The sequence below is a fragment of the Orcinus orca genome, chromosome 17, assembly GCF_937001465.1.
Source record: "Orcinus orca chromosome 17, mOrcOrc1.1, whole genome shotgun sequence".
In the NCBI taxonomy this organism is placed as follows: domain Eukaryota; kingdom Metazoa; phylum Chordata; class Mammalia; order Artiodactyla; family Delphinidae; genus Orcinus; species Orcinus orca.
The window spans coordinates 56,266,682-56,288,391 of NC_064575.1; the positions used below are offsets into that span (position 1 = coordinate 56,266,682).

General features: G+C 36.1%; 2 protein-coding genes across 2 annotated transcripts in view; both read left to right on the forward strand.

Moving 5' to 3' along the window:
- Window positions 1-21,710, forward strand: part of ZFPM2 (zinc finger protein, FOG family member 2) — a 464,257-nt gene that overhangs the window by 345,124 nt on the left and 97,423 nt on the right. The window lies entirely within an intron of this gene.
- OXR1 (oxidation resistance 1) overlaps window positions 16,928-21,710 on the forward strand; it is an 874,541-nt gene continuing 869,758 nt past the window's right edge. Inside the window, exon 1 of the mRNA XM_049700414.1 lies at window positions 16,928-16,933. The gene's annotated coding sequence lies outside the window, so the exon portion shown is untranslated. The remainder of the gene's footprint in view (window positions 16,934-21,710) is intronic.

The window sequence follows — 21,710 nt, forward strand, 5'->3', positions numbered from 1 at the left end:
ACTCAGTAACACATTACATATTTAAAGCCACCAAGCCTTAAGTAATGCTTTTAAACCACTTAGAGACTTTGGCAAATTGGTTTTTAAAATGGAAATTAACACCAATCTTTCTCAAACTCTTCCAAAACTTTGAAGAGAAGCAAACACTCCTAAACTCATCTTATGAGGCCAGCATTATCCTAATACCAAAACCCAAAAAAAGACACAACTAGAAAAGAAAACTACAGGCCAATATCTCTGATGAATATAGATGCAAAAATTCTTAATAAAATACTAGCAAACAATTCAGCAGCTCATTAAAAGAATTATTCACCATGATCAAGCGGTATTTATTCTTGAGATGCACAGATGGCTGAACATAGGCAAATCAGTCAATGTGATGATACATCACATTAATAGAATGAAAGAAAAGAATCATGTGATAATAATTGCGAAAAAAGCATTTGAAAGAATTTAAATTCCATTTATGATAAAAACTCTTAATAAATTAGATGTAGAAGGAATATATCTCAACATAGTAAAGGTCATATATGACAGGCCCACAGCTAACGTCACAAGGGTGAAAGGTTGAAAGCTTTTCCTCTAAGATCAGGAACAAGACAAAGGTGCCCACTCTCACCACTCCTATTCAACATAGTACTAGAAGTCCTAGCTAGAGCAATTAGGCAAGAGAAAGAAAAGGTATCACAATTGGGAAGGAAGGAGTATAATTGTCTGTATTTGCAGATGGCATGATTTTCTATATAGAAAAGCTTAAAGACTCAGCCATAAAAACTGTTAGAGCTAATCAATGAATTCAGTAAAGTTGCAGGATACAAAATTAACATGCAAAAATCAATAGCATTTCTATACACTAACAACCAATTTTCTGAAAAAGAAATAAAGAAATCAATCCCATTTACAATAGCATCAAAACAATGATATACTTTGGAATCAATTTAAGTAGGTGAAAGATCTCTACTCTGAAAATTACAAGATGTTGATGAAAGAAATTGAAGAAGACATAAATAAATGGAAAAGTATCCCATGTTCATGGATTGGAATAATTAATATTGTTTGTTAAAATGTCAATACTACCAAAAGCCATCTATAGATTCAGTGCAATCCCTATAAAGAATCCAATGGCAATTTTTACAGAAGTAGAAAAAACACTTTGAAAATTATATGGAAGCACAGAAGAGCCTAAGGAGCCAAAGAAATCCTGAGAAAGAAGAACAAAGCAGGAGGTTATATACTTCCTGATTTCAAGCTATATAATAAAGCTTATATTCATTAAAACAGTATGGTACTGGCATAAAAACAGACAGAGCAATGGAAAAGAATCAAGAGCCCAAAAGTAAACTCAAGCATATATGGTCAACTAATATTTGACAGGGGAGCCAAGCATACTCAATGGAGAAAAGACAGTCTTTTCAATAGACCATGCTGGGATAATTGGATATTCACATGGAAAAGACTGAAAATGGACCCATATCTTACACCACTCATAAATATTAACTCAAAATGAATTGAAGACTTACCTGAAACCATAAAATTCCTATAAGAAAACATAGGAATAAAGTTTCTTGACATGGGACTTGGTAGTGATTTTTGGATATGACATCTAAAGCACAAGCAACAAAATCAAATAGCAAAAAAATCAAATCAAACAAAAGCAAGTAGGACTACATCAAACTAAAGTACTTCTGCACAGCAAAAGAAACCTTCAAAAAAGTAAAAAGAAAACCAACAGAAAGGGAAAAAATATTTGTAAACCATATATCTGATAAGGGGTTGATATCCAAAATATATAAAGCACTCATACAACTGAATAATAGCAAAATAATATATAACCCAATTAAAAGAGGGTAAAGGACCTGAATAGACATTTCTCCAAAGAAGATATGCAAAAGGCAAATACGTACATGAAGAGATGCTCAACATCACTAGTTATTAGGGAAATGCAAATTAAAACCACAATGAGATATCACCTCATGCCTGTTAAAATGACAATCATCAAAAAAAACAAGAGATAGGGCTTCCCTGGTGGCGCAGTGGTTGAGAGTCCACCTGCCGATGCAGGGGACATGGGTTTGTGCCCCGGTCCGGGAAGATCCCAAGTGCCGCGGAGCGGCTGGGCCTGTGAGCCATGGCCACTGAGCTTGCGCGTCCGGAGCCTGTGCTCCGCAACGGGAGAGGCCACAACAGTGAGAGGCCTGCGTACAGCAAAAAAAAAAAAAAAAAAAAAAAAAAAACAAGAGATAACAAATGCTGGTGTGGATGCGGAGAAAAGGGAACCCCTGTGCACTGTTGATAAGATTGTAAATTGGTACAGCCACCATGGAAAACAGTATGGAGGATCCTCAAAAAATTAAAAATAGAACTACCATATGATCTAGCAATTTCACAGGAAATAAAAACATTAATTTGAAAAGATATCTGCACCCACATGTTAATAACAATTTAATTTGCAACAGTCAAGATGTGGAAACAACCTAAGTGTCCATCAATGTATTAATGGGTAAAGAAGTTGTGGTGTATATATATATATATTTTTCAGCCATAAGAAATGAGGAAGTCCTACCATATGTGACAACATGGATGGACCTTGATGGCATTATGCTAAGTAAAATATATGTGGAATATTAAAAATAAAAGCAGAAACAAACTCATAGAAAAAGAGATCAGACTTCTGGCTACTAGAGGTGGAGGGTGGTGGAAGAGGGAATTGGAGGAAGGTGAACAAAAGGTACAAATATAAGATATGTAACTACTAGGGATGTAATGTACAACATGATGACTATAGCTAGCACTGCTGTATGATACATAGCAAAGCCGTTAAGAGAGTAAATTGTAAGAGTTCTTATCATAAGGAAATTTCCCTTTTTTCCTTTCTCTTCTTTTTATTGTATCTATGTTGGAAGATGGACATTTGCTGAACCTATTGTGGTGATCATTTCATAGTATACATAAATCAAACCGTCGTGCTGTACACCTTAAACTTATACAGTGATGCATGTCGGTGATTTCTCAATAATACTGGGAAAAGTGTAAGTTTAACATATTTGCCAAAGTACAAAAATTAATATTTTCAGTACATTTCTACTTATGTCAACATATCCTGTTTCCCTCTTTCTTTTATGTAAGTTGATGCATAATTTATATGCAATAAAGTATATCAATCTCAAACGTTAAAAAAAAAGTGAGGGAAGGAGGTACCTGTATCATAGTTACAAATGAATTCAGTGCCAGAGTTCTTGTCTTCTAGAAAATCATTGTGTCTGGTTAATGAGAAAAAATATATACACAGACAACATATTTTTGAAATAGGAAATACACATGAAAAAATTAAATACAGTTGTAAAAATATATTGCTATAAATAAGTGATGCCACATTAACACCAAAAAAAGAAAACTGAATTGTGGGGATAATAATCCAAGATGCAAAGGAAAGCTCTGTGCTTAGGTTTAAACCACCCCATTTGCAGTATTAAAATTTGTATCATTTTCAAAAATGTCAATAAAATTTTTCTTTCTTCTCCTAACACTTCAGTTTTGTTCAATTACGTGGGAAAGAAATTTGGGTTCTTAACGTTTCTGACCTAAAGCACACAATACCTAGTGTTGGACTGTTTTGACATAGCATTTCTTTCATCTCTTTTGTTAAAGAAACAAATAAATTGGAAAGATAGACTTTTGAGTATGTTTTGATATTTAAGAAGAAATACATTTAAATATATAAGAGCAATATTTGAAAATACAAAAATGGCTAAATGGACAAAGACCAATGAAAGGTGGAATCAAGAAAACAAATTTCACAAATTAAAAATAAAGGAAAATTTGACGTTTCATTATCAAGAAATAAATGTTTTAGTTCTTGACTACTTTCTGAAAATTTTTTAGGAGTTAAAACAAAGACTGCCTGAGGTTGAATGACTTTTGTGAATAAAATTTGAAACTCGTGAAAGTGTCTAAAAGATACACAAAAATGTTAACAAATTTGAGTATGATTACTATAGATTTATTTCTAAAATCTAAAAACTTATTAAAGAGGTATAAAAGGAACCATAAAGTATTATACTTTAAGTGCAGAAAATATATTAAGTCAAGGTATTTTAGATATTTCACATTGAATCTCTATCATTTTTCTTCTCCCTACCAAAAGTAAAACACAGCTTAAATCAGATATGCTCCCATAAGACTTGAAGTGCAATTCTTTTCTGATACAATATATTTAAAATTTTTCGTTTGAAAATATATTTTCTCTGCTACTGTGAAAGTACGTCTTTCTTTAAGATGAAAGCTAATTCTTACGTAGTACTTACTATAGACTAGTTGCTGTGCTGTAAGTGCCTTACAAATGTTAATCCTCACAACAACTGCAACAACGACATATGTGATAAATACCATTATCTATAGATGAGGAAATAAGGATACAGAGGTTATATAAATTGCCCAAGGTCACACAGCAAGTAACTGGCAGAGTGTGGCTTTGAACCCAGAGTTTGCTCTTAAATCCAGGGCTATTCTACTGAATCTTCACAATAAGATATTACTAAAATCAAGCAATTCTACCCAACGAATAAGCGTCTCTGGTTTGTTTCCCTTTCTCAAAACACTGTGCATTCCATGATCTGTATCTTAGAAGTTTATTTTTTTTAAGTAGCTCTCTATCTCAGAGGTACCTTGAGTATGAGCAGATGCATGAATTGCTATGGTAACTTCAGTGCTTTGAATAATAGGATCTGGGAATTATTTTGAGTGCAAAACATAAGGGGAAAAAATAAAGTCTAAATGTGACCTTGTCAACTGAATTAACTTCTAGGAGATTCCACTTTAAAATGATACGTCTAGCATTATCATTTTACTGCTAAAAACTGGGAAGCTTTCCAAATGTTAACTTACAAAGTTATTGTACTTCCAAATGAGAAATATGTCTTCTGAGGTATTTTCTTTTTCTTGAATACTGTAATAGATGGTTCTGTAAAATCCTATGCAAATAGCCAGTGTTGTAATTTGGAACTACCATAAGAAGTTATTATAAACTGGGCATTTTAGAGGACTTTTGTTTAATTATTTACTGTGTAATTAGTGTGTTCCGTACTGTGCGCAGACTACTACCAATGGCTTTTTTTTTCAGCTAAGTTCTATACACCTTTTTTCTCATTAGTGCATAGGAGATACTGAAGTTAGGCACAGAATTAATTCTGCATTGAAACGAAAAAGCAGTATTTCTCAGTAGAACATTAGGCTTCTCTCTTGTTCATTTTGTTATCCTCCCTTTTGCTTTCCCATGTTTTACTGCAGAGCCTGCATGACATTGGGATCTATCTCATCAGCTCTAGTCACTTGTAATAGCATCTCTAGCAAAACCACTAAAAAGTAGTACCCTTTTTTTCTCCCTCATCAGTTGCCTATGTCAGTAATAGGGAATTAGCTTTAAAAATATAATCTGATTGAGTACATTATGTTGACCAGCCTTGTGCATTTACACCCTGCACTTACTTCATTGTCTCTGTTTTAGAAATGGCCTTTATGCCTCCTGGTCTCAACAGAGAGCAAAAAAGACCATCTGGACACCACATATGAGGAAATCAGACATCTCTAGGTTAAATCATGCCCATTAGGACAATTTCTTGTCAGATAAGCTTCTGTGTACTTAGTCTGATAACTAACAAAATTACAATATGGTAATTTTAACTGGAAATTGTCCATTTTTAATCCTCAGGTTTTCTCTTTTATCTTCATCGGTAACCACCCTGTGAGTTCTCCTCCAAAGCCCTGGTGCTCAAGGCAACCCCAGCTGTGACAGTCAAGCTGTGGCAGCTGGGAAGTGTCTGGACAGCAGAGTGTTGTGCCATTGACTCAGGCATTATAGTACACTGGGGTGGAAGCACATAACTGTGTAATGGAATAATTTGATTTCTCTCTGATTTCTAGACACATCACAAAATAAGTCATGGCAGTGAAATGACGTGTAGAGTAATTGGTGAGTTTTGAGCCACATGGTTGCCACGTGCTAGCCTATGTGACCTTAAGCAAATCACAAACTCTTTTTTTTTTTTTTTACTTCTAGTGTTCTTATCTGTAAAATGGGATGTCTTTCCTCATTTGATTATCAAATAGGAACAGGCACACCAGAGAAGGCTGCTTAATAGTCTGTTCTCAACATGATGGCTGCAAATGCCTTATGTTTTACTCACGGTGAATTTTAATTATATCTGTCAATAAAAAATCAGATGTTACATTTGAACATCAATATTCTAAATTTTCTCTAGAAACATGATAATTTAACAACACTGGTCCCCTATTCCCACATGGCAACAGAAACCCGTGAAGTAGCCCCTTCCACTTTAGATAATGGTCTTCACTTTAGTCCCCATCTGGCCTGCTTTGTACATATCTGTCTCCTGTCTAGCCCCTGGAAGCATTTGAGTTTGTTACCTGCGATATTTATAAAAGCACATTTAGATTTAGATGCAATGTTCTTGACAAACACATTCAATGTAGAACCTGAAGACTAGCTTCCAAATACTGGTTCTTAAACTTGGGTGAATCATGGAAATTTACTGTGTGAAAGTGATTTCTCTGTGCATTAAAATGTGCACAATAATAGCTATGTAATGGAATTATAAGAATTTTTAATTTTTAAAAAAATTTTTCTTTTTTTTTAACTGGAGTATAGTTGCTTCACAGTATTGTGTTAGTTTCTGCTGTACAGAAAAGGGAATCAGCCACACATATGGACACCTAGTGGGGAGCAGGGGGTGGGATGGTTTGGGAGATTGGGATTGACATATATGTACTACTGTGTATAGAATAGATAACTAAGGAATTATAAGAGTTTAATGAAACAATATGTATAAAAATATTTTGCAACAACCAAACACTAAATGTATACTTGGTACTTTGCACATTTCTTTTTAAAGAAAAGTAAGTTGTCTCTTGCTTCAAGAAATGTTACTCATTAGACCTTAGGTTGACCAGCATCTCAATCTGATGATCTTATAAGATAAATTACATTTGTTTTATTCCCCAAATTTTGTTATGGGGAGTTCTATTAAACTGCATTTTTCCTCAGTTATTTGAGTCAAGGAATGATGACAGTGATTCACAAGAATATTATAAAATGAAATCTATTTCCCAAATCTATTTGTGTTAGCTTGAAAAAGAATTGAGCATCAGCCATTGGAAGCTCCAATACTACACTGTTTATGGTTGACCTTTCTTCAAGTCTTCCATTTTCTTTTCCGGGATATCTGGGTTACAAATGAATTTTAAATGAGGAAACCATGTTGTAATGGATTGAAAATGCCTACCATAGGGCTTTGCTCATTTTAGGAGTTCAAAGAATGTTAAAACTCAATGAAACAGGACAAGAGCAGAAACAGAAATCAGAAAATCCTGTCTTGCTATTTGAATTGAGTTGCCCTCCTGTTCCCTTGCTTTAAGCAAACAGGAATAAATTGCGATTTACGGTGATGCCTTGAAATTAATAGCATGCTCCTCCAAAGAGCAGGGAATATATTATACCTCTTCCTAATTATGGATGTCATTACCTACTTTCTAATTCATTTGTTTAATATCCTCCATGAGGCGGGCAGGATTGGGTATATAGTATTACCTTATTTTATATGTGATGAAAGGAAAACAGAGAGAGATTAAGTGCCTTTTCCAGGTCAGTCAGTGATATAGTGGGAGAACTAAGGCTACCAGCGAGATTGCCTGGACCTTCAATCCTGTTGACAAGAAAAAAAAAAAAAACTCCGAAGTCCTTGATACACTTTCAGCATTTAGAATATGTTTATGAATCTATAAGATCCTTCATGAAACCAACTAGTGACTATAATTTTACAAGACAAAAGCAAAATTATGCATTTATTTATTCAACAAAAATTTATTGAATACATCAAAAAATTGAGGCCAACAACAAACTATAAAATATTTACCACAAATGTAACAAAGCACTGAGGTCCATATTTATTTATCATTCAGAGAACTTACATGAATGGATAAGAAAACCACCAAAACCTGAATGGAAAACTGTATAAGACATATGAAAGTATAATTTACACACACACACAATTCAAATGACTAGTGGAGTATAGCCAGCACATTCTTTATAGTAACCAAAACTCGTGAGTGTTCAGTCGTTCCTCATTGTTTTAAAAACATGGTCAAATATGTTGGCATGCCATGTAAATTCCTTTAATTAGGACCCCTGTGTAACGCTCTAGCCATGCCTTTCACTACCCCATCTCCCCATGGCTCTACCCTATCCTCCTGCTTCTTAGTTCTCAGAATCCATCGTGCTGTGCTGTCTCTTACCTTCCTACAATCTGACTCCCCTGTACCTCTTTCTCTTCCAGAATCCGCAGAATGTAAATCAGTTACAAAACATGCTGTTTAGTTCAGATGACATTTTTCTCTTTTAGTAGCAAGAGTTTCTGGAGAAAGGAAGCAGTTCATTGATTTATATTCTGCCACAACCTCCCTATTTCATTGGAAAACAGTAACAGTTTGTCCATAGGTTATACCATGAGTAGCACTGTGATAAAGTGTTCAACTTTATGTGTATGTGTTAAGGAGAGTTCTGTCCCACAATTTACTCAGGCTTACAGTGGTAATAACAATGCCCACCTGAGTGTTGAATTTCCCATACCTGAAAAGGGGAAGAGTAATAACTACTTTGTGGCGTTTAGCAAGAATCTTTCAGTAGGTGTTCAGTGGTATACCAGGCATTGGATAACTATTAGATACTTCACTGGGCCCTTCCTCCCCCCACTATATGACTAGTGTCAGAAATAAATGTATAATTATAGATCTTACTGCCAGAAGGAACTTAGAGGAGATCACAGTCTCTTAGTTTACACTGCGATCTCTCTGCTCTGAGCTTCATGTCTTCTTCTTCAACATTCACCATGTTTGTAATAACGGTCTGATGTCTCTCTTCCCCAGTTGAGCTCCATGAGGGTTGCCTTCCCAGTCACTCGTCCATCCCCACTGCTTGATACAGTGCCTGACACAAAGTAGCCTCTCAATAAATAAATGGCTAAATGATTAAATAAATGACTACATGAGTAAGTCACCCATGAGAAAACCAAGGACAAGAAAATAACACAAATGACATAAAAGAATGACTAAAATTAGGAGGGAGACAATGAAACCTACATATTCTCCTTTTAAGTCATTTATAAGCAATGTGGTTAATATCAACATCATATTGTCATTTCATAATAATAACCATGGAGAAATGCAAAGCCAGGAAGAGAACCAGTGAGTGGAAGCCACACGTAACTAGCTGGTTAGGTGTCAGTTTGCTCTTTGAGAAAGGTGTTCAGGACTGGTCTCATCGTTGAGGTGTCATTGGAACGGAAATCGGAAAACAGGGAGGAGGTGATCCCTGATGGACATCTGGAGAAGCCGTTCTAGGCAGAGGGGAAAAAATGTACTTGATAGAGCGAAGCAGTCAGTATTGCTAGAGTGTTTGAACTATGGTAGTCAAGAGAATACTGACAGTAAGGTCACAGAGATTAGCACTGTGGTGGAGGAGATCATCTAGGTCCTTGTAGGCAGTTATAAACATGGAAATTTATCGGAGAGTTTGGAACAAGGTCTGACATAATCAGATTTCTACATTTTCATAGGATTGTTCTGCCTGCTATGTAGAGAATAGAAGGGACTGGGCAGAAGAGGGGAAATCACTTAGAAAACTACTGCAGCAATCCAGGGGAGAAACGACAAGCACTTAATCACATGCTACACCTCCCGGCAAGGGAAGCTGAGAAATGTAATCTAGCTGTATGCTCAGGGGATAGAAGAAGCTGGATTGGAGAGCACCTAGCCAGTCTCTGTCATGGGGTTCGTTAAATCCCACTCCAGATAAGTAGTTTATTGGTCGAGTGTCCTCATGTGTGTGACTTAAGAGTAAATTCAATTCAATCTGAGTACCTGTGTTGTAATGGAACCATGAAAACTCTCTCTCCCAACCCCCTTTGCACGCGACTGTGTATAGAGGAGCAGTGGTTCTCTGATGCACATGCAAACTGCAGATCAGATCTCAAATGGGAATTTGGTTTGCACTTCTAAAGTGATCACTATTGTCCAACAGCCTTGTGGAATCAAGAAAAAGTTTTCATTAGGGACAAGGAGAGGACAAAGTAGAGAATCTACAGGATGGGTGACTAGAAGCCTCTTGCTGTGGCCTTATCTATCCACAGTGCACATTCTGGTGTGTGTGTGTGTGTGTGTGTGTGTGTGTGTGTGCGTATGTGCACACACACATGTACACAGTCAGCCATTCCCTAGCCACACACATACACACACCCTGACAATCTTCCTTCCTTTTTCACAGAAAACACTCTATTTCTGGCGTCCTTGGCATGTCCTCATGACATCGTGTCTAACCAGAATCACCCAGTCTCCCTCTTTTCTTTTCACTGGTTTCTTCTTCATTTATTAAGAATCAACACTGCAATAATCTCCAAGAAGCCTACCCTGTCTTTACCAAGCTGAATTAGGAGTCCTTTCTCTTACCTAAAATAATTTGCATATATCTCTGTTAATACACTTATCAAATTCTAGCCAATTAATGCAGTTAACGCTAGACTCTTAGATCTTTGTAACCAAGAACTGCGTGTTCATCAGTGTATCCCCAGTATTTAAGTGTCCAGTACATAGCAGGTGCCCATGGATTGTGTTGAATGAAATGAGTGAATGAATGAATCAATGGATTATTCTGAGTTGATTAGGATAAAGAACAGCAAACACACAGAAGACGTCACAATAGAGCAGAGGAATGTTCACAGTACATCATGTAAACAGGACAGGTGGAGAAATCATTATGAGCTCATTCCTTTTCTTTACAAGTTCCCTGGATAACGATGTGTCAGGCCACATTCATTGATCAGATTTCAGAACAGCTAAATGATACTGAATATAGAAATCACTTTAGTTAGTTAATACTTATTTGATTACATATACCCCTACCTTGTTACACAAAGGTCTTGAGATAGTGATGTGGAATGTATGCGTCAGAGATTTAGCTTTGCTGTAAAAGGTTAGCCAAGTTAAGTTTTTAAAAAGTAGAATGAGACCTGAAGTGGTATAAAATATTACATTTTATCTTGAGAGATCGGCTTTTATCGGGTGGGATATTTTTGCAGATATCAGCACAAACACTCTTGCAAAGTCAAGACATTGGGGATGGGGAGAAGGTGGCAGGAAGCCAAAAGAAAGCGCTGCAATTCGGTTGAAATTAATAGGCAGCTGTTAGGTCATCTCTAAGCTAGCACTTCATTATGCTGAAAATTCAGGATGGGTTGAAACCAGAGCTAATTCCAAATAAAATGTGGTTAGTTGAATTGTCAATATGGTTAAAATAATATACTAAATAGCTAAATCCGGAGTATGATTTTTACAGTTGCAGGAATGGGGAAGGTTACTATGGTGGCTACTAACTCTTCTCAACTAACAGTTTTCTCATCTGCAAGTCAGTTTAATAGAATTTTCTTGCTAGGAGAGTATAAAAAGTCTGGCACTTAGCAAGTCCAGACACACCACAGCAAAACCTTTATGTTCTATCTGATGCTCTCCAGCTCTCCCAAAACAAGACTTTACCTGCTGAGGTCAGCAAACAAGTTTGTGTTTCTTTATTGCTGAAGTTACTCGGGAATTCTTTATTTACTAGTAACTTTATTATTTGCACTGTTTGATTATGAAGTCTATGTAAACATGCATTAGATGTGAAAAATAAACTACCATTTGAACCTCTTTTATGAAGTTTATATTCTATGTTTTTTAAAAAATAAAAGTAATATGAATTTGTTTGAGTAAAAAGTATTATTAACTGAAAGCACTGCTCAATAGAGCTTTATGCAACAATGGAAGTGTTCTATTCTGTACTGTCCAATATGGTAGCCACTAACCCCATGTGGCAGTTGATCACTTGACATGTAGCTAATGAGATTAAGAAACTGAATTTTTAGGGCTTCCCTGGTGGCACAGTGGTTGGGAGTCCGCCTGCCGATGCAGGGGACACAGGTTCGTGCCCTGGTCTGGGAGGATCCCACATGCCGTGGAGCGGCTGGGCCCATGGGCCATGGCCACTGAGCCTCCGCGTCCGGAGCTTGTGCTCCGCAGCGGGAGAGGCCACAACAGTGAGAGGCCCGCATACACCAAAAAAAAAAAAAAGAAACTGAATTTTTAATTTTAATTAATTTAAATTGAATTAGCCATATGTGATTAGTGGCTACCATATTAGCACAAACTTCTATCAAGTTAGTTTATTAAACAAATAAGTAAAACAGAAAACATTTCAGATGATAATAAGTACCATGTAGAAAAATAAAGCCAGGAAGGAGACCACACTGTCTTCATGAAACTTATTTAATCTTTTAATGTCCTGATTTATTGAGCATCTATAGGTTCTTACCTATTGTCCATTTTCAATCATAAAATATTTTCTACTCAAAAAGTAATTTCCTTTTTTTGTCACAAGTGATATTTTTATGACAAACTTATGAAGAACAATTTGTATTTTTTTCCAACAATTCCTTGGTATCTATGTTTATTTTAGTTTAGTCAGTCTTGTGGCAACTTTTCTATCATGTCTTGAAACCTAGAGGAAGGCAGATTGAAAAATTTGCATTCCAGTTTTGGAAAGTTGGTTTATACAGTCTGACTCAAGTAAGATATATTTTTTTAAAAAATACCTTTATTGTCACAAGATTGCAAGCAGTCATATATATCCGAAAAGGCATCTATTAAAAAAGTAAAGAAATGTTTAATTGGGGGACTTTAAGATCCACTATTGCATCAAAGCAAAACAAAGCAAATTCAGACTCAGTGAACTTATCGTACTTGAAATAATACAGAATAATTCTAATATTTTCAAAGAAGTATACTCTCTAGGCAGCTTCATGTGACTATGTATTTTTTCAAGTATTAATGTCAAAAAAAAAAAAGAACAGTTTTGATTGGGAGCTACACTGAAACTCAGACTGGGCCAACTGGGAAACTGGACTATCGTAGTGATGGTAATATTATGTGCCCTAAACTTTACTGGGTTTCTGTAGTTCTGTACAAAGGCGCTCAAAGCGCTTCACGTGTTTTATATCATTTGTCCTCACAGGATTCCTGTAATGTAGGAAGGGGGCAACCATAATTAAAGATTAGATGTGTCAGTTTTCCATTGTTGTGGAAGCACATTAAACTGGAACCTCTTCAGCCTGTCAACCAAGATAATTAAGCAGTCATTTCACTTATCAATGTACCAATTACTTGATTTTTCTGTAACTTCCTCTCCATTTTCTCTCAGACAAATACTGCTTCCTCCATAATTTTAATGTTCAACTCTAGTGACAATACTTCTTGGGAACAGTGTTTTGGGACACTTCCTTTTGTGAAATTTCCTTAATGACTCTTCTATAGCCACCAGATCAAGTTCATGTGCAGGGCCTTAGGGTGTGAAAAAATAGGTCCTCCTTTATTCCAAGTCAACAACATATGTTTGAGGCATGTTAGGAAATGTAACTAATTACAAACATTTCTTGGTTTACACTATTTTTTCTTTTCTTTTGCTTAGGTCTTATGATACCCAACCATACTGTATATATAGTACAACCACTCTTCAGACAAGTAACTACTCCCTCTCTCCCCATTGTTTTATAACATTTTAACATTCGTATTTAGCATGTAATGCTGATGTGAAAATTTTTTAAAAATCATATAGGTAGTGACTATAAATAGATTTAGCTTTTAAATTTTTTCTACAAAATATTCATCACACCATTTTTTCATTTTCACTACTTTATTTCATATCAATAATTCATAATCAATAGCACTAACTAGGAAAAAATACTTCCTTCAATTGTGTGACAGAAACTGCTGTTTCCTAAAACGGAGGATCCCCTCTTCTTCCTATGCACACAGCTGGACCAAATTTCCCAGTCTCCCTCTTAAATGCAGCGGAGTGACTGTTTTTACCAATGGAATGTACATGCGGGCAGTGGTTACTAACTCCAGGCTACATGCTCCTTCATGTTATTTTTGTCTCTGACTGGCTAAAATGGAGATCAGCTCAAGATGTCTTTGGAAGCCATGTGATGAAGACGTCAGTTTCCATCAGCCGAGGTCCATGAATGGCTTTATGGAGGAAGGTCACACTGGCACCTATTCCCCTCCCCAGTGCAGTACAGTGAACAAGAAGCCTATTGTGTTTGAGCCATTATACATTTTGGGGTCTATTTGTTACAGCAGTTAGCCTGTGATAACTATTACATCACTTGTTTTACTACAAAAATATAAATATGCAGGAGGAGCTTGACAAGTATGGTAGATATAAAACTACTGCAAATATTTACTGAAATAAATCCTATTGGCCACAAACTACCAGAAGAGAATAAAAAAGCTAAGAAGTCAATGGATTACTTATTGGGTTGAAATCACCTCAAAACTTGTGGGCAAGATGTAAATTTTATAAATGAGACACAGACCTATATATATAGATATATATATATCCCTAGCTCTAGTTTTTCCACAGTTTGTGTCCAGTTGATATCAAACCTTACCCAAATATCTTAGTTAACATTTAGATTTTTGTAGACCCCTATTTGGACCACGTAAGTGAAAATGAAAGGTGAAATATGAAAAATGGATATTAAACTCTGAAGCAGTGAAATGAGAGCATCAGAATAAAATTGGACCCTGGACTGGAGTTCCTGAACAGGAAGGAAAGTAGAACATGCTTATAAGTACCATGTTAAAGTAGAAATATGTGGAAATTTTAGCTGCATAAAGGATGTGACATGTGAGGATCAATCAAGAATTAGAAACATAAGAAGGACACATTATGGAAATGGAGAAGAGAAAGGAATAAAAGAAGAATACATAGTATATTGAATATAAATTTTTAAGCTGTAAAGGCTAAGAGGGCAAAAAAGAAAATAAAGCTGAGTGAATTAATGTTGGCTAAAAGGAGTAAGTGGAATCAAAAGGGGCTCTAACAGTTATATCAGGTGAAAAAGAAACATTAGAAAGAAAGTGGGTCTATAAATAACCTGAAAAGTGGATGAAATCAATAATGTTTAAATGTTTGAACTACTCAACTTTAAAATGTTTTAACTAAAATAATGAAAGTTATAGAAAATTATTAAGTTATGAAGAGCCTATAAATATGGCTAACGATAAAATTCAACAAAAGGATATCGGAATGACTAAATAGAGGCTGATCAGGAGTTCTGATGATGTGTATCTTGAGGGTCAAAGAGATTTTACTAATGAATTTACCAGCCCCTTATAACTTGTTTTTTATTTTAATCATATTATGAAGGAACTAGCAAAAAGTAAAAGGTGAAAATAAACACTATGCAATCTTAAAAATGTAGAGTAGTTATATCAATCAGGAAAATTATGACAGCTGGTTTTAATCAAGTGAAAAATAATATAAATTAAGCAAATTGTTTTGGAAGAGATGTAATATTTAGTGAGAAAACAATATAAAATTTGAACATGACATTTACATTTTCTTAACTGTTTATTTGAGCTCTCTGCAATTCACAGTTTCTTTTGTTAAAAATAAATTTAGGTAGTGTAGAAAATCATTTGGAGTTCATCAGAACAAAGATGTTAGGTATTCTCTTATATTTTTTTCAAGATTTTTTTTTCAATTTTATTTATTTTATTTTTTGGCTGTGTTGGGTCTTCGTTTCTGTGCGAGGGCTTTCTCTAGTTGTGGCGACTGGGGGCCACTCTTCATCGCAGTGCGCGGGCCTCTCACTGTCGCGGCCTCTCTTGTTGCGGAGCACAGGCTCCAGATGCACAGGCTCAGTAGTTGTGGCTCACAGGCCTAGCTGCTCCGCGGCATGTGGGATCCTTCCAGACCAGGGCTCGAACCTGTGTCCCCTGCATTGACAGGCAGATTCTCAACCACTGTGCCACCAGGGAAGCCCTCAAGCTATTTTTTGAATTGACATTATTTTCTAAGTTCAGGCAATAAACCTAAATCTACATGAATATATGACACTATTCCAATTGTCTATCATGTACATAGCAAATATAAATTACTCATAAGAAATATTTTATTAAGCTAAAAACCTTAAAATGGGAATATTATAAAAAGAAGCATACGCATAACCAGTTATTGATCAGTGTTGAAACGGGTTGCCTACATGGTGTCTCTGCCCTAACTTCTGTACCCACCCCACACTGACATTTGTCCAGTCTTTGTAAGGGTCGGGCTTTGTTCTGCCCAGGTGCACATGCTGTTCACCCCTATGTACTTCCATCCCTCTCACCATCCACCTTCACTGTCTCCTTGACCTAAGCATTTCCTGCTCTTCTACACATCTCAGACAAAGCATACCTCCCTTGTGGAAGCCCTCCTGATGACTTCAACCAGATAAATCCACTCTGTACCTCCTAGCATGTATTATAGCCAAACACACATCATACATTTTTTTTTTAAGTAAGACATTGATGTCGATATCATTGTTGCAGTTGAAAGGGGCCTGAAATTTTAATACATTTTTATCTCAAATGTTAGAATAGTTTTCTGTCTTTCAATGTTTCTTTATAGACATTTTTACAGTACGCTTACCAGTTAAAAGGTCTTCATCAGTTATAATAAACGCTAAATTCACATAAGCATTGTGGCTGATGCCCAAACTATATACAATTCAGTTTTTTCTTCATTGATGGAAATAACTGGGTTATTAAGATTTAGTTATTAAGATTTTCTTGTAACAGAGCAGTTCTTTGGCAAACAGTTAATCACAGCCCTGTTATTATTGCTGGCTAACCAAGTTGAAAGCTATTGAATCAGAGGCGTGATTAAGTTGTTACTGGTGGTGGTGATGATGACGAAGAGTGAAGATGTTGACTGTGATGAATACGCTCATGGATTCTTCAGCAGAGCATCTTTTAAAATAGTGACTAGATGAAAACTGAATATACTGTTCTGGTTGTTTTTTTTTTTTAATTTCAACATTTTGAGACATTCGTGTAGCCGAGTAAATTACAACACTGAGAGACATATTTTCATCTTTAACCTGGAAACTTGCATGCAGAGTGAGATGGCGCAGCAGGCTGCCAATGATCTAGAGGATGCAGGTGGACAGGAAGAAAAAGTGAAACAGATGATTCGTCCCATCAGCTTCTTGATCTTCCTTAGATTTACCCTCCCCATGCCAGCCATCTTTAGGTCACCTTGAGATTAGCAGGCAAGAGCACTTCTATGCTTTTAGCCATCTTCATATCCTGCACACCACAGAATATCCAAAGGAACTTGGATAGCCTTAAACTAACCAAGAATAGCAATGAATAGCACATGACATAGACTTCAGCTAGGAGACTAGAGGGAGGTGCTAGTCATCACTTTGACATTGCCCAGCTAGCTCACCCTGAGTAAGATAGTTCTCTCTCTAGGTTTAAGCTTCTTCATCTATAAAACATAATAAGGGTAATAATACAAGTAACTCACAGTTTGCAGTATGATTGATTCTGTGCTGCCCTATGCCAAATTGATATACCTTATTTAATCCTCAAAATAAGCCAGTGCTATCATTATCCCACTGAACAGTTAAGGAAACAGAGGTTAAGCATGGTCACCAGGGTCCAAACCTTCAGATTCTGGAGGTTACACTAGGCCATACTTGGGACCAGTCTACTGAGAAGGATACAGGACAAGAACCGTGAGTTTCAGTGCTAGAGGTTCCTGCTCAGAGGGAGTCCTTGCGGGGGTCCATATCACAGCGCAGCCACCAGTCCAATCTAGCCACCCGGGAGATGTCATCTCCCCATGTGGCAACTCAGGTGCAAGGAGATGAGACTCACCTTGGTCACGTGTGGGAATAGCCTTGAATCCAAAGCTTCATGACCCACAGAAACCAGAATCTCTTGTGTAATAATTCATACACAGAGCTTCCCGGGACATGTCAGTTACAAGAGCCCCCAAACTCTGGGAAGCTTTGGACATTTGGGAATTCATTATTTATAGTCCTTCCAGCTCAGTTGCAGTTTACCAATCAGGAGTCATTTTTACAATAAGCAATATTAACTAGTAACATAGTTAACATTTCAGCTTTTATCAGTTTACCAGGGAACATATCTAGAAAGTTAAACTCAAGTTAAGTTTGCTTGCAAAAAGGAAGAGTTTTAATAATCTTTTGCCTGCAAGTCACCCTTCCAAAGAAACAGAGCTGATAGCAGAGGTGCTGGTGCTTGACCCCAGTTTAACTCTAGTCTCACCTTGCTCACCACCCAGCAGTTACACTAGCCTTGCTTTTGTTCCTCAGACATTTGAAGCTGACTCCTACTTCCTTGGTTTCTTTGTACTCTCCTATGAATGCTTTCTCCTGCTGTTCACAGAGTTGCTTCCAACTCTTCATTCGGGGTTGGCTCAAATGCCCCCTCCCCTTTGAACACTCTTTTTTTCTGTACCATCCTTTCCTTCCTCACTATTACCTTATAATTTTCTGTTGTATCACAGTGTTTTGTTTCCTTTCTAACACTTCACTCTCTGAAAATATCATGTTTCTTTTCTACTTGTTTACTGTCTGCTTCTCCTCACAAAAATGTAAACCCGTGAGCCTAGTCATTTGAGTTACTTGTTCACTGTTGTTTCTCTAGTACCTAGAAGACTAGTTCTGGGCTCATGATGGGCATAAAGTGATTGATTGAAAAACAATGCTCTCCTACCCAGTTTATCACATACAGCTCTTATGAAATTCAGAGAGGCAATCCAAACATGTTGTTTATTTGCAAAAAGTATAAAAATACAAATTGTAATTCTGCCCAAGTAAGAAACTAAACTGCTTTTAGGCAAAACATCTAGGCAAAAGCTTAATCTTCATTCATTTAAAAATATTTTTATTACACATTGGTTATGTACAAGTGATTCTGTTTTAGGGTCTATAGTGGATTCCAAAGAAATAAAATCATGAATCTATTATACACTTATCAAATTGCATTTCATTTAATTTTTCACAGTTTCTCTGTACCTGGCTTATAAACAGTTCAATTAATTTTTATATTGCTAGTGTGGTCTCAAAAATCAGACGCATGTATCTCAGTGAAAAGAAATTATTACTATTTCTATTCATTTTTATCTCTATATTTTTAAAATATTTCTATATTTGTTTTATAGTATAATGACTATAATGTTCATGTCATAGAATATGCATATAATTATAAATAAATACATGTTGGGGTGCATGCTCAAAAGTTTACTTATGAGCTAATTCAATTGCAATGAAAAAAAAGTTTAAAGACCATTGGAATGGAAGATTCAGACACATAACAGGCCCTCAATTTTTTATTATTATTTTACAAGTGAATTATATGACCAGATTCCTGCAGATGGGATGTGCACAAGTATGTCATTCAGTTCATTATATGTTAAATGCTTTATGAAGGAAGAAGAACATTCTCCATTGGAATATGGAGAAAGAAAAGATAACTTTTGCCTGTGGAAAGCCAAAGCATTAGAATTGGCATTTGCCTTTGAAAAATGGGTATGATTTACTAAAGTCCAGATAGAGACGATGCTCATTCTGGGATCTGTTGGAAGCAAGCACAGAAAAACAGGACCAAGCTTCCTGTGTTCAAGAAATGGTACATCGGGCTTCCCTGATGGCGCAGTGGTTGAGAGTCCGCCTGCCAATGCAGGGGACACGGGTTCGTGCCCCGGTCCGGGAGGATCCCACATGCCGCGGAGCGGCTGGGCCCGTCAGCCATGGCCGCTGAGCCTGCGCGTCCCGTATAGAGGAGGGAGTTTATGAATAAGGAGAGTAAAGAAGGGCAATAAGAAGAGTTCTAGGAAGAATGTGATAGGCTTTGAATACAAGGCTAAAGGTTTTTTTAGTTTAATAACAATAAACAGTAGCAAAGCTAGAGACGCTTTGCACAGAGTAATGATAGTTTCAAAATGATGTTTGAGAAAAAAGGTGTTAGCAGTGTGCAGGACTGGCTGAAAAATAGAAAGACTAGAGACAGAGATGCCAGTTAGGCAACTACTGCAGATGGCCCCAGCATGAGATGAGAAGGACCTGAGCTATAGAGGATGTGGTGCCCTTCTCTTGTGTTGGAATAAAAATACAAAAGTGGGGATATTAGAGAGAGAAGATTTATTTTAGGGGCTCTATTTTTCCACCATAAAAGTGTTATATAAACATCCAGTTTGAAGCAGAAGAAATGGGTAGTGGAAAGAATACTGATCTAGCTCTCCACTGAGAGAACCAGCGCTTCTTGGATGAGCAATTAAGTCAATGGAGAAACAGCAAAGCCCCGTAGATAATGGCTTTGCTCTCACACAAAATGACCTTGTGTATAAGGTCAAACATTACGTGCATTGGGTCAAGTTATTGGCCAGCTCTTGGCAACTTTGTACACTCAGTGTGTACTAAAGGGTATTTATGACTAAATGCTTGTAATAAGATGCATTTTTCTGCAAGTGATACTGTAGAGTTTTTATTTTCTATGTCCCCATTCAAGAGTATTAGGACCTCTGGCAAATGGCCCCTTTCTAAATGATATTTAAGAGAGGACAGAGGAAGAGGAATTTGTTCATGACACTCTTGGTCTGAGGGCTCAACCACTTTTTTATCTCTCTGCTCCACTAGACCATATGTCCAACATTTAGTAAAGTATACTTAAGAAAGTATAATCCAAAACACTGAGGCCCAGAAGTAACCCATACACATATAACAAAAATTGTAAAAATCAAGAATAAACTATATATGATAGTCATAATCTAATTTTGTTTTCTACTTTTATTTTTATCTGAATTCAAATTGTTGGCATTGTGTTCTCTAAATAGATATCTATAGCATTTACTTGTTGCCACTAAATCTAACCACAATTTACTTTTTAAATATCTATAGGTTAATTATTCAAATTTTTGAAAGTTTCAATATTCTCTTTTAGTGAATCAGAGTTTTCTGTTTTCTTGAGGTTTAAGAAACACATGAGGAAGAGAATAACAAGCATGATACTTTGTCTCCACTTAGGAAATGTGGCTAAATGTTCTTGAATCATTCTACCATTAAAAATATTGGACAACTTATTTTACTTCCTAGAGACTCACATCTCCCATCTGTAATGTGAAAATTATAATAGTAACTCTTTTATAAGTGTTATGTGAAAATTAAATGAACTATTTCATGTGAAGTTCTTATCACAGTGCTTGATAGTTGATGAGTATTCAATCCGTGTTGAGTATTACCCATATTTCTGAGCATATGATTAAAATTACTCAGTGCCGTTAGGTCTCCCTTTCATTATAGTTAAATGAATTAAATAAATTACTTTTACTAAGTGATATGATTTAATTTCCATTGGAGAAGTTGGACTTAACTCCAATAGATTAATATAAAATTATAATTTTATAAAATCACATTTTTTAAAATATTTCCCTATTTCCTTAAGAACAAATTCCGAAGATCTATATTTAGCAGTGGTACTCTGTCATATTAGTAATAATGACAAACTAGCTTGTACTGAAGATTGACTTTGAATCAGGGGAGCCTAAATGGATCATTTGTATTATATCTCATTTAGTTTCTACGATAACCCTCCAAAGTAAATATTGTTCTTAACCCTATTTAACCCATGAGGAACTACCCTGGATGGAATCAGAATTTGAATCCAGATCTACCTGTATTCACAGGATCAGCACTGAATCATTAGCTATATTGCCATATTTTGTAAATTTAATGTGACCAGGTCATTAAAAC